This window comes from Sinocyclocheilus grahami, unplaced genomic scaffold (assembly GCF_001515645.1).
Source record: "Sinocyclocheilus grahami isolate Dianchi unplaced genomic scaffold, SAMN03320097.WGS_v1.1 scaffold10.1, whole genome shotgun sequence".
In the NCBI taxonomy this organism is placed as follows: domain Eukaryota; kingdom Metazoa; phylum Chordata; class Actinopteri; order Cypriniformes; family Cyprinidae; genus Sinocyclocheilus; species Sinocyclocheilus grahami.
This window is the reverse complement of record NW_015505189.1, coordinates 3,385,018-3,396,375: the sequence shown is the minus strand read 5'-3', so window position 1 is coordinate 3,396,375 and position 11,358 is coordinate 3,385,018. Positions and strand designations below refer to the sequence as shown.

The window sequence follows — 11,358 nt, the reverse complement described above, 5'->3', positions numbered from 1 at the left end:
GAAAACGGTAAAACTCAACTGTTTAACTCTAGGGTAGCCTATTTTCAAAAATAGTAGAGTGTTCCTTTAAAAAAAACATTGTTTTTTTTATTCTGTGTTGTATCTAATGTTCTATTCCTGACTGATAAAATAGCCTATTAGATAGACATGCTATTATTTTAATGTAAAAGGACACATTTACTTATCTGAATTTCATAAGGGTCTTGGCAGAAGCTGTATTTGGGCACGGGACATGCCTATCCCTATCCCTAAATCAAACCCACAAACATCAGGAAGTTTTCCCATCCAGTATCCTGGTTAACTGCAGTGGACAAAGAGGAATTCCACACCAATTATATGGGGAAAAAACAGAACAGAAACAATTCACTCACAAGCATCTTTCATTTTTGTGGATAGTGGGAAATAAGGAGTTTTTCATATCAGTTGCTGTAATTTTGCAATTATTGGAAAGTGATTGTAATTCAGAAATACCCATAGTCTGACAGCGCATTAATTCAGATAAAATGTATATAAAATATTACTTAATGTTCTGTACCATCTGTGGAAAACTGTGAAATTTTATCTGGTCTAGAAGAAATATAAAGATGTGCCGTCTGCACAACAGTGAAAGCTAACTGCAAAAAATAAAGTATTTTCAGATGTCAGTTATTGTTACAATGTGCATTTCTAGACTTGTAGTGCCATATTTAGTTTTTGACTGGATGACGGGGTAGTATTACAATGCGTTCTGTACTGTTGTTTAAAACATGCAAATTGTTCAGCTGATGAAAAAAACTTTATTTTTGAAAGTCATTAGTGTTTGTTTGTCTGTTTATTATACGTATGTGATCTAGAACTTTTATGCAGCGCATGCAATTGTAAAGACTATTAATCTGTCATTCACAGCCTCATTTTTATGTGTAAACTTCAGCCTGGCATGTACCCTGAGGTATATTTAATTCAAATTCCTCCAATGAAATAAAATGTGACCATCTTGAATCCATATTACATGCTGGTAACAATCTGAAATCAGATTCATTAGGGACATGTATGTACTTATAACTGTACACACACACACACACACACACACACACATATATATATATATATATTCATATTTTACATTTTGTTAATTAGAAGCAATGCTGGATTTTTCAGAATCCTATAATTTCAAGAGCTAGTCTCTTCCTCATAGCTTGTTAGTATAGATTTTGTAATAAATAAGACCCACATTCTTTCCTTTATATGTGAAATTTGAGAAATTTATTTGAAAAATAGAAGAATCTGTGGAATTATTTTTGATGAAAATATCCAGTATATTTACTGGAGATTAAGATTTTAGTTTTTCTTGAGTTTCTCTCCATGACAAATTATATTTGATAATCTCTCTACACTAAAACAACAAACTTCTGCAAAATATTAAATTTCTCAATGAGGTGTCAGGTTTTCGGTTAAGAAAAACGTTTTAGTCTATAGAAAGGGCACTTTTACTAGCCTATATTTATTTCAAGTCATGCCATGGTAGGGTCAGTAAAAGTGATTAAACTAGATTTTCTGAATAGTTTCACAGCTGGGACTGGGCAAAGCTTCAAGTGCATGGTGTTTTACTTGGCTGTAATCAAACTGTGTTTGCTTTGTGCATATATGTTTGAATACTGATGTAACATATATTTTCCTTGCAAGTACTTAGTGGCTTTTGAGGCAGAGCTTCATAAACATTCTAACCTCCAGGCAGAGCATACATAAATGTCTCCAGGAGTTTGGCTCCAAAAATGCTTTTCATCATAATAACTCTTAGTGCTTATTAAAACATTGTTTGTTGTTAGATAAACACCTTTGGAAATTATATCCGCAAAGGATATAGCAATTTATAAAATGTCCAACTTTTACTGGATATGGAGTGGTTAAAAAAATGATGCCAAGTAAGTTGTGCTAAACTCTGATAAAGCAAAAGTACTAATCGTTGGTCCAAATCTCTGTGTAGGTAGTTCAACTGTTATATCATCCTATACAGTCTCTAGAACAGCATTCTTTCACTTAATAAATTGGAATGATCTTATTCAAGATGCTGGACAGGCACGTGCACACATAAACATCAAAGGGGGCTTGAGCACCTGCCCTTTTTCTTCCTTGAGAGAAAGTACCCTTTTTTCTGGGGAGTTCTTTTTTTTTTTTCAAATAAATTAATATATATGTGTGCGTGTTAGTGTTTGATCACAGCTTTCCCTGTCAAACAAATAAAAAAACGAAATATCAGGTCGGATCAGGAAATGTTGAGACTCTGATCGGCACATCAGTCACAGACAGAGAACCGCAGCGGCAGAAGTGAAGCCCTCCCTCTCTTTCCAGTTGTGTTTGTCTTGATGTGGAGGTGATGAACAAAAGCCTAAGCTACCGGTGCCTCGAATTTACAGCTAATTATTAATGACAAAAAGCAAATGTAGTTAATTTGTCTGGTTAACATCCATGACTCATGAGAGCTACCATGTAAGTTAGCTAAAGTTTAGCAGGTTAGACCACTGCACGTTCTTTCACTGCATGATTCAATTTTTTAAAATGCATTTAGAATGATCACAAAATTCAAGATATCGGGGCAGAAATTTATATTTATATCCTTCCATATAGTTAATCAGTGTCACGCGAAGACTATATATAATATATAAAACAAATATAATTCCAATTTGGTCTCTGAGCAACATGACGGTGTTTCGTTCCTGAATGAATCAACCCTTTAAATGATTCGGTTCAGTCGCAATGACTCACTTATTAACAGTGACTTGCTGCCACCTACTGGCAGTTTTAGTTTCATAGTTAAAGTATTTTCTTTTTCTTTCTTTTATTTTTAAATAATTTCAAATATCAGTATTGAACGTTTTATGTTTAAAATATCAAAACAGTATTAAAGCATTTGTAACTGCAGGTTATGCAGGTGCCCCAATATATTTTTTGTTTTATTTATAATTTTTTTTAAAATAAATATGAGAAGTGCCCTTTTCCCACTTGAGCCCCTGCCCCTCAAAATGTCTGTGCACGTCCTTGATGCTGGATGTCCAGGTGTCTCCATAAATAAGCTCCAGATCATTTAAAATGCAGCCAGTGAGAAAATATGAAAGGCCTAATATCAGTCCAATATTATCATCACTCAACTGGTTACGTTAGTTACAAAATACTCACTTATTGTGGCATTTGAAAGGTGCTACAGTATTTTTCATACAACTCCTTCGGAAGAATATGTATTTTTAAAAAGCACTAAAAATGAAAGTGAATTGAATTAAATTCAATAACAATGTTTATCTTCAGTTAAGTAATACGTTGGCTTCATCTGAATAACAAAAAGGACCTAGTTAGTGAAAAATTAGGTGTGGAAGGGAGTTTTTTCGAAAACCATATTGTATTTCATTACTGAATTGTACTCTAGGAATTCTAGCCATCAAAATATATGAATGAAATCAAATAACAAACCACCTACCTGTGCCAGAGAGCTGACCAAATGAAAAGCCTCTGTGACCCGAAGCTACAGTGAATAGAATCTGTTTTTACAGCAGCATTACAAAAGAAGTTCCTGCAGAGTGGATTGTTGTGTTGAAGAAGGTTTGTGTGCTTCTAATGCGGTCATTTTCTGTGAGAGGTCTGAATGTCATTGAGTTGTTGGTGGCAATTTAAACAACTAGATGCCTTTTGTTTGCATAATGCGTTGTACTACAGCCCCCATGATATGAGCTTTCAGGGTGAGTGTTTGGAAAAATGGCAGTACTTTTCTCGCCATATTAAGCCTGAATCAAGCAGGCATCTGGGGGAACCTCAGCAAGTTCTGCTTTAATTCGTTAAAAAGAAATACATCAATGTTGACTTGAAATTGCATCTAAGACACTGGAGAGCCCTCGGGATGGAGATTCAAGGAATTGGCAGACAATAGTGAGACCTGATTAGTTCATTATGTTGGGCGCCTTCATTCCCAGATGGTTCACAGACTAGGGCCTTTTGGACATACTAATTTTGCTTTTTTAGTATTTTTCGGTTTATAATTTTTTCAGGAGGAAGTGTCATTGAATTTTGCCCCTCAATTTTAATTTAATTTCAAACGTCCATTAAACAGAGTAATACAATTCATCACTCTTAAACACACTATGCACTGATCTAATATTTGAATACTCCTGTCTGATCATAACACCTTTAAACAGAATTTAAATTGAATTGTTCTGATGCATTACACAAGCTCAGCTACAAGAATGCCTGCTTCTCTGCCAGTACAGATACAGCTATAATACATCAAACTTATCTACTGCAGGTCTTGCTTGATGACCCTGACCTTCATATCCTACATTCCTTAGACTCCCAAACTGACTTGTGTAATACTTGCCAAGTCCAGGTTAATGAAACCCCTACCTGAGGGATTTTCCAAATCATCTGCCCATTTTGAATGAATTAAATGACCTCGCTGTGTCCGTATTATGGAGCCGCTAAAGTGACATTTGTATAAAAAAAAAAACATAAAACTTTCAGTGCATGCACGATAAACACATGTATGCACGAAAACATTTGCGTGTTCACACCTTTCAATTCATGTAGGCTATCCACTGCTCCATAATAGAGATGTGGCTATATCTGGTTATCACGCAGTAGTATTACAACAGGCTATACACTCAGAAAAAAAGGTGCAAAAGCTGTCACTGGGGTGGTACCTTTTCAAAAGGCACACCTTTAGTCCATATTGGTACCTTAAAGGTACATATTAGTACCTAAAGTGTACATATTAGTACCTCAAAGGTACAAAAGTGTACCTTTTGAAAAGGTACTGCCCCAGTGACAGCTTTTGTACCTTATTTCTGAGAGTGTACAATGAGTATTAATGGGATGAATATTCATGTGATGTTGTGATAACCCATCTACATTTTGGATTGCCTGGGGGTGAGTGAATTTTCAATATATTTTCATTTTAGTCTGAGCTATTCCTTTCATATAAATAGGTAATTGTTACAGTTTTGTCAGATGAAGTCAAGCAAGATGTTTTCTTGCAGTATTAATTCAATGAATTTAACTTGAAAAAACAGTTCATTTTTGTTATATTCAGTGAAAATCAATTTTTCACACACTTATCAAGCATGATATTCTCAAGAGGAAAAATTGCAATCTCATTTTAACACAGCAAGAATAATGCACCCGCTCCCTCAGATAAATGTGTAGGTGGAAAACATGAAACATAATCTCATTACTAAAACAACTCAATGACACAATCCTGTCCACATTTGATTGGTTGTTACATTTGTCCTCCCTTTAAAGTTAGCTCTGACAAATTCCCCCGTTTTCTTACAATATGTATGATGAGTACGATGAACTGAAGAGATGTTTTATCTTTGTATGAGACATACCTTCCTCCCTCAGTCCATTGCTCAAACCATCACTTCATCAGTTACTGTGACCCTCCACAATCCAGATAACAAGATTTGTTGTATCAGGGAAGGTGTTGAATCAGTTGATCTGGTTTTCCATCAAGCCACAGATTTTACATTGGACATTTTAATGTATTAATATTACCATCAGCTCCATAGGCCCAACAATATGCAAAATTGTTAACCTGACACTGGCTGAAAAGGAGCAAAGACAATGTTTTTTTTTATGTCTTGAATTGTTTTTCATAGTTTCACGCTCTCGTAAAGCAAACCATATTTATCCTGTAAGTGAACCCATATTAAATGAAGTCTGGGTTGTATTTTTTATTTAACTTCGCATACTTTTGTTCATAGCATGAGAGGATGAGGACATCTCACGCAACCTGTCCATGTTGGCATCTGCCTCATTTGGCAATAGCTTCTACAAAATGTCAAATTAATTTGTGTCAAAATACCATTGGACTCTTTTGACATCAGCAGCAAAAGATATGGCGAGTGTTTTCTCCTTTAATTTAAAGGCTGCTAAACAATTGTATTTTATGCACATGGTTAGCTGAATGTTATTATTTGCATTTAGCATTTTTTCCCTGCTGTGCACAAAACCTGTGGCTCATATTTTGTTTGAGACTTACCATTTTAGGTGTTTCATAAGCCCGATCTCTAGTCCCCAAGTATCTGATTTTATCTCTTACATGACATATGAACTTTTCTTGACATTCCCTCCAAACCACAAAGGACTGAAAACAAGGGTGTTGTTTCCCAGTCAAATATGGATAATGATGGTAATTACTCGAAAGATACAAGAAATAATTTCCCCACATATTCTGTTCATATGGGAGTAGCGTTTTTCACATCAGGCCACTGTGTACAAAACACAAAGGCCTGTGAATGGACCATTACATGTTCAGAAAAAAATAATGCTGCCATCCTCTGGTTAAAATATTTATAGCAACAGTTCCAGCTGTACCAAACACATTTATTATGGAGGTATTTTTATTATTCCACTCGAGTGGTTTACTATTCCACTCTCAGTTTTTGACTTTTCATTTGCTGAGGAAAGTTCTTTGTCAGTGTTTCTTGACAAACAACAAAAATAGCTGCTCTTTAATAGCCTCACACATGACCATACACACACTTGTGTATATAAGGACTGTCATTTGTACACTCTGCTGTAATTTTCTCAACATGCACACTCATTTCCTGCACTGTAATTACAAATGCACTCCCACTACAGAGCACATTTCCCATCAGGCAACAACCTCACTGTTTAATAGGGCTGAATATGCAATAATGCAGTACTCCAGAAATAACCTCAATTATTTGTATAAATAAAAACATATTTTTTCAGTTGTATTTGTATGAAGTTATGAATTTAAAACTTTGCCACATTTTAAACTTTTATTAAAACTAATAATAAAACAAGAATTCAGACAGCAGGCCTTCATTTAGCACGATGGTGATTGAATGGACTTTTAATAACTCTGTGATCACATTCCGTTTCATCAGCAGGGCATTTTGTTCCCTTAATTCAGAAGTGAGGGATTTCTATCAGCAGCAGTCTGAACCAGTTGGTTGTGTGGGGTTGCGATTCTTTCTACACCATGAGATATTTTGATTTCTGGAGGAGGACGTGGATTCCAAGTGTTTGAACGTGCTGAACTAAGTTTAAAGTTGTCCTCTTTCTCATCATTTTTGCTTCATATACATTATGAATGCTGGATTGTGTAAATATTAGTAGTGCTTTTTTTTTGTACACTTGCATTTTTTTGTTATTTTGTGTTTCTGAGTTATTAATTGTCAGGTTTATTGTGGTATTAGTTTGAGACTAACTTATCTCAAATTCACTTCATTAATTTTAGAAATGAAAAATCTTTCATCATTTACTCACCCTCATGTTGTTCCAAATCTGTAGAAGTAAATGGCAGCTAAAACTGTCTGGGTACCAGCATTCTTCAAAATATCCTCTTTTATGTTAAAAGAAAGCAAAGAAATGCAATAAATAAACAAATAAATACAAACAAATAAAGAAAGAAAGAAATACATAAATAAATAAATGAATAATAATATTCAGGGAGGAGAAGAAGGACTTTGTTCTGTGGAACATAAAAATATATTTTGAGAAAAGTGTGTTTTGTTTTTGTCCATACAAATAAAGTCAATGGTCACCAAAACTATTTGGTTACAGGCAATATTCAAAATATCTTATTTTACAAATATGATTTATTTATTTGTTCGCCTTTTCACTTTTTTAATAATGCTCCAAAATATTATTTCTCTAAATTGTTTAATAAAATTGTTCGATTTTAGTAATGAGGTCCTCTAAGTGTATCATTAAAATAATAAATAAAAATAAAAATAACAACAATGCATCCAATAAAGAGTTAAATAATATTTTCACTTATATAAAACTCAGTAATTCAAAAATGTTACCGCATGAAGCACATTTTTAGCTGCCTGAAAAAACATTTTTACCTTGCATTGGTAACTTGTATTTGTCTGTATAGGGACAAAAAGTATTCAGTTCTATCCTGGTGTATTTTTATTTTATTTATGGTTACTCGCGCACTCTCACATGTATAGCCTACAGGTACAATTTACTCTAACATTTCATTTGTTCACTGATTTAAGAATGCGGTAGTGTTCAGTGTTGGGGAAAGTTACTTTTAAAAGTAATGCATTACAATATTGCGTTACTCCATAAAAAAGTAACTAATTACGTTACTTAGTTACTTTTTATGGAAAGTAACGCGTTGCGTTACTTTTTAAATCTGGACAGGGCTTGCTTGGTTGTTTTTAAAATAAAAAAGTTATATTTTTGGCAAATATAAAAGCCTTTTCACACCAAAAGTGAAATGAATAAGCCTCAGGCTGAAGGGAAAGTAAAATTACGTCCGTACAGTAGAATGCAGAAGAAGACATTTCAACACACTTCAGCAATAAAAAACAGACACAAATGTTTGTCTAGAGTAATTTTTGCTTATTAGTACGGTTGAACTGAATCATCGAAGACATTGGTTAATAGAATGGGATTAAATACATAAAGCATATATATGTTGTTTAACATTTCATTATTGCAGGTTTGCTTCATATTCTTATTTTTATTCATTTTGAGGAATAATGAATCTGTGTTTTTATTTTTGAGTGAGATGAATTAATGCATATTCATATTTATTTTAGAACTACAGTAACATCTGATTTCTCTCAACATGGGGACAGGAGAGCTGTCAATCAATAAATTGGGGAAAAAAAGTAACTTGCGTTACTTATTTGAAAAATTAAAAAGTAATGCGTTACTTTACTAGTTACTTGAAAAAAGTAATCTGATTACGTAACGCGCGTTACTTGTAATGCGTTACCCCCAACACTGGTAGTGTAGCCTATATGGACGGACATAAAGCGGAATAGAGGCTTGTAGCGCATCCGTGATGATGAAATCGGTGAGTGTTCAGTTGAGCGCTGCTCTCTCAGTGGTGAGGAAGGAGTTTGGTGTATTCCAACGCGCATACGCCCCCTACGCTCCTCTCCTCTCCTCCTCCTCTTTTTCTCCTCTCCTCTCCTCTCATCCATCCACCCGAGAGAGCGGCTCTTCCCCCTCCGTCCGCTGCTCCGCTCATTCATCCTCTCGGACAGTCTCCATCCTTTGACGGGGAGCAGAAGCAGCAGGGCGGTGGCAATCACAAGCCCTCAATGGTCGGCATTTGGACGGAAATCCGCGCGTCAAACCTGGAGAGACAGGTAAGGCTCTTTGTTGCGCTGTCATCCTGTGCATGCTCACTATCCGTGAACTGTGCACTGTAAACAGGCTGAATGTGCCTATATGAATGAATCAGCATATGCCCTTGGGATGAGCCTAACATTTTGAGTTATTCTGGCATTTGACATTTTGCGCGGCAGGCCGGTCTGTTAACAAGGGTTTGCTACCGCTTTTGGTCATGTGGTCATCTTTTAACATAAAAGAAAAACTGGGTTTAGTGGAGAGGATAGTAAAAGGATACCGTTGTTGTACTGAACAATATGTGTAAATGAGCTGCGCTTGTCTTTCAGTGCAGGTAGACTAACCTATTTTGACTCATAGAGGAGAATAGCGCTGAAATTGAACGCTTATGTATTGCATAAAGCGAAATATCAGGCTTTCGGGTGCTGTGTTTCTTCCCGTGGTGGGCATTGTATCAGCCGTCCGAGCTTCACTATAATTTAAATGTTGCTTATTGTTGACTCAGATGTAAGTGGGGTGTCAAGGCTGTTTAATGAATAGAGGGTGTGGCACCGGGGGCAGTCGCGCACGCTTCTTGTGGCTCGAGCAGCCAATTAACTGAAAGCTGTTGAGACTATGGAGAGAGCGCGAGTACTTACGCGCCAGTGCGCACCATGTTAGTTTGCTACAATAGAGCTGAAGGAGCACGCTGGGAGAAAAATGAACATTTGCCAACGCGTTTCAGAAAACAACTGGACTTGTTATGTGTTTGTTTGCGTATTTGTATTGTGTGGCTTGTTTATACTACAGCAGCCATGTGGTTCATGCCAGATTTTTCTGCTGTGTTTTGCTTGAAGAGGCTCAGATGAGTATACAAAGGTCTCCAGCAACTGGATTACAAAGTCTAGTTGCTTTTCAAACCTGGAAATATTGGGGAGGTTTATAATTGTGTGTTTCCAGGCCTGGAAAAGTAATGGAAATGAATACAATCTAGGACATACATCACTTACACTCAAAATTGAGACTTGAGAACACTTGAGAATCTTTAACATCCATGGAACCTGTTCGTTTAATCAAACTATCTTCAAAGTAAACATTCTTTGTTGGTATTGTGGTTCCATGAAGAACCTTTAACATCCATCCATGCACTCTTAAAAATAATGGGTTATAATTGGCATCTGCAGTTCTACATAGAACCTTTAACACCCATGGAACCACAAAAGTTCTTTGTATTAAAATACAGTTTTTGAGATTATTAAAATGTTCTTCACACAAGGAAAAAAACGGTTCATTTAAGAACAGATCACCAAAAATGGGGAGCCCCAAAAAAAAAAAGTTCTTCTATGGCATCCTGCAAAATAAAAAAAAATCCATTTGTTTTTTTTAGGAGTGCGGACCTTTCAATTGCACAAAACACTAAAGGTCCTTTATTGGCATTGAAGGTTCCACGAAGAAACTTTAACATCCATGGACTCGTTCCACTGCACAAAGGTTCTTTAGATTGTTAAAATGTTTAACAATCAGACTAAATAAAAATGTTCACTGAAAGGTCCTTTGGGTAACCCAATGTGGTTCTTCTACAGCATCACTGCAAAACACCCCTTTAAGAACCTTTATTTTTAAGAGCGTATGTCTATGTGTACATTTCATCTACAAGATGTGCTTCTAGAGAACTTTCTCATCTGCAATAAATCTTTAAAACATTCCCTGTCAGATGTTAAAAAGACATGTAGATGTGTTAGAGATGTTTACAATTTATTATATGAATGGCCACTCTTTTAAAGATGCCTATTAGATGTTGTACTCAATAATTAGATGTGTTCCAGATGTTCAGAGTTCTTGGAGATGTACTGCATGCTTACTGGGAGGTCATGGGCATTTCTATAATCATTGTGCACGTTCTCTAGTTATATTTAGCTTATATTTAAACATTTCAGTGGCTAAATATTGCTTTTGGGAAAAGTCAAACTTGCTTGGTGTTTCCTGATTTGAATCATTCATTAAAATTTCTTATTCAGTAATTGCAAATGACTGGAAAGGTCATGGAAAAGTCAAAAAGTGCCCTGGTTTAGTAATCAAAGTGGATGAGTGAAAACCACAGCAGACACATTTAAGAAAACCATAAAAACACTGGACACAAATTTAGTTGAACAATGACCCATCTTTGCTGTAAGTATAGTGGATCTGTTGCCAAACCACAGAAGTGCATTGGTCTGAATGGCCATTTCATTTATCACATGTGAATTTTGGCATTGTTCCTGCCAGATTAGAGTTATTAGATGAAAAATACCTTAG

At 35.6% G+C, this 11,358-nt stretch overlaps 1 protein-coding gene across 1 annotated transcript in view; it reads left to right on the top strand.

The window, feature by feature from the left end:
• Nucleotides 1–8,841: 8,841 nt before the first annotated feature.
• LOC107593904 (band 4.1-like protein 1) overlaps nt 8,842–11,358 on the top strand; it is a 63,083-nt gene continuing 60,566 nt past the window's right edge. Inside the window, exon 1 of the mRNA XM_016283785.1 lies at nt 8,842–9,104. The gene's annotated coding sequence lies outside the window, so the exon portion shown is untranslated. The remainder of the gene's footprint in view (nt 9,105–11,358) is intronic.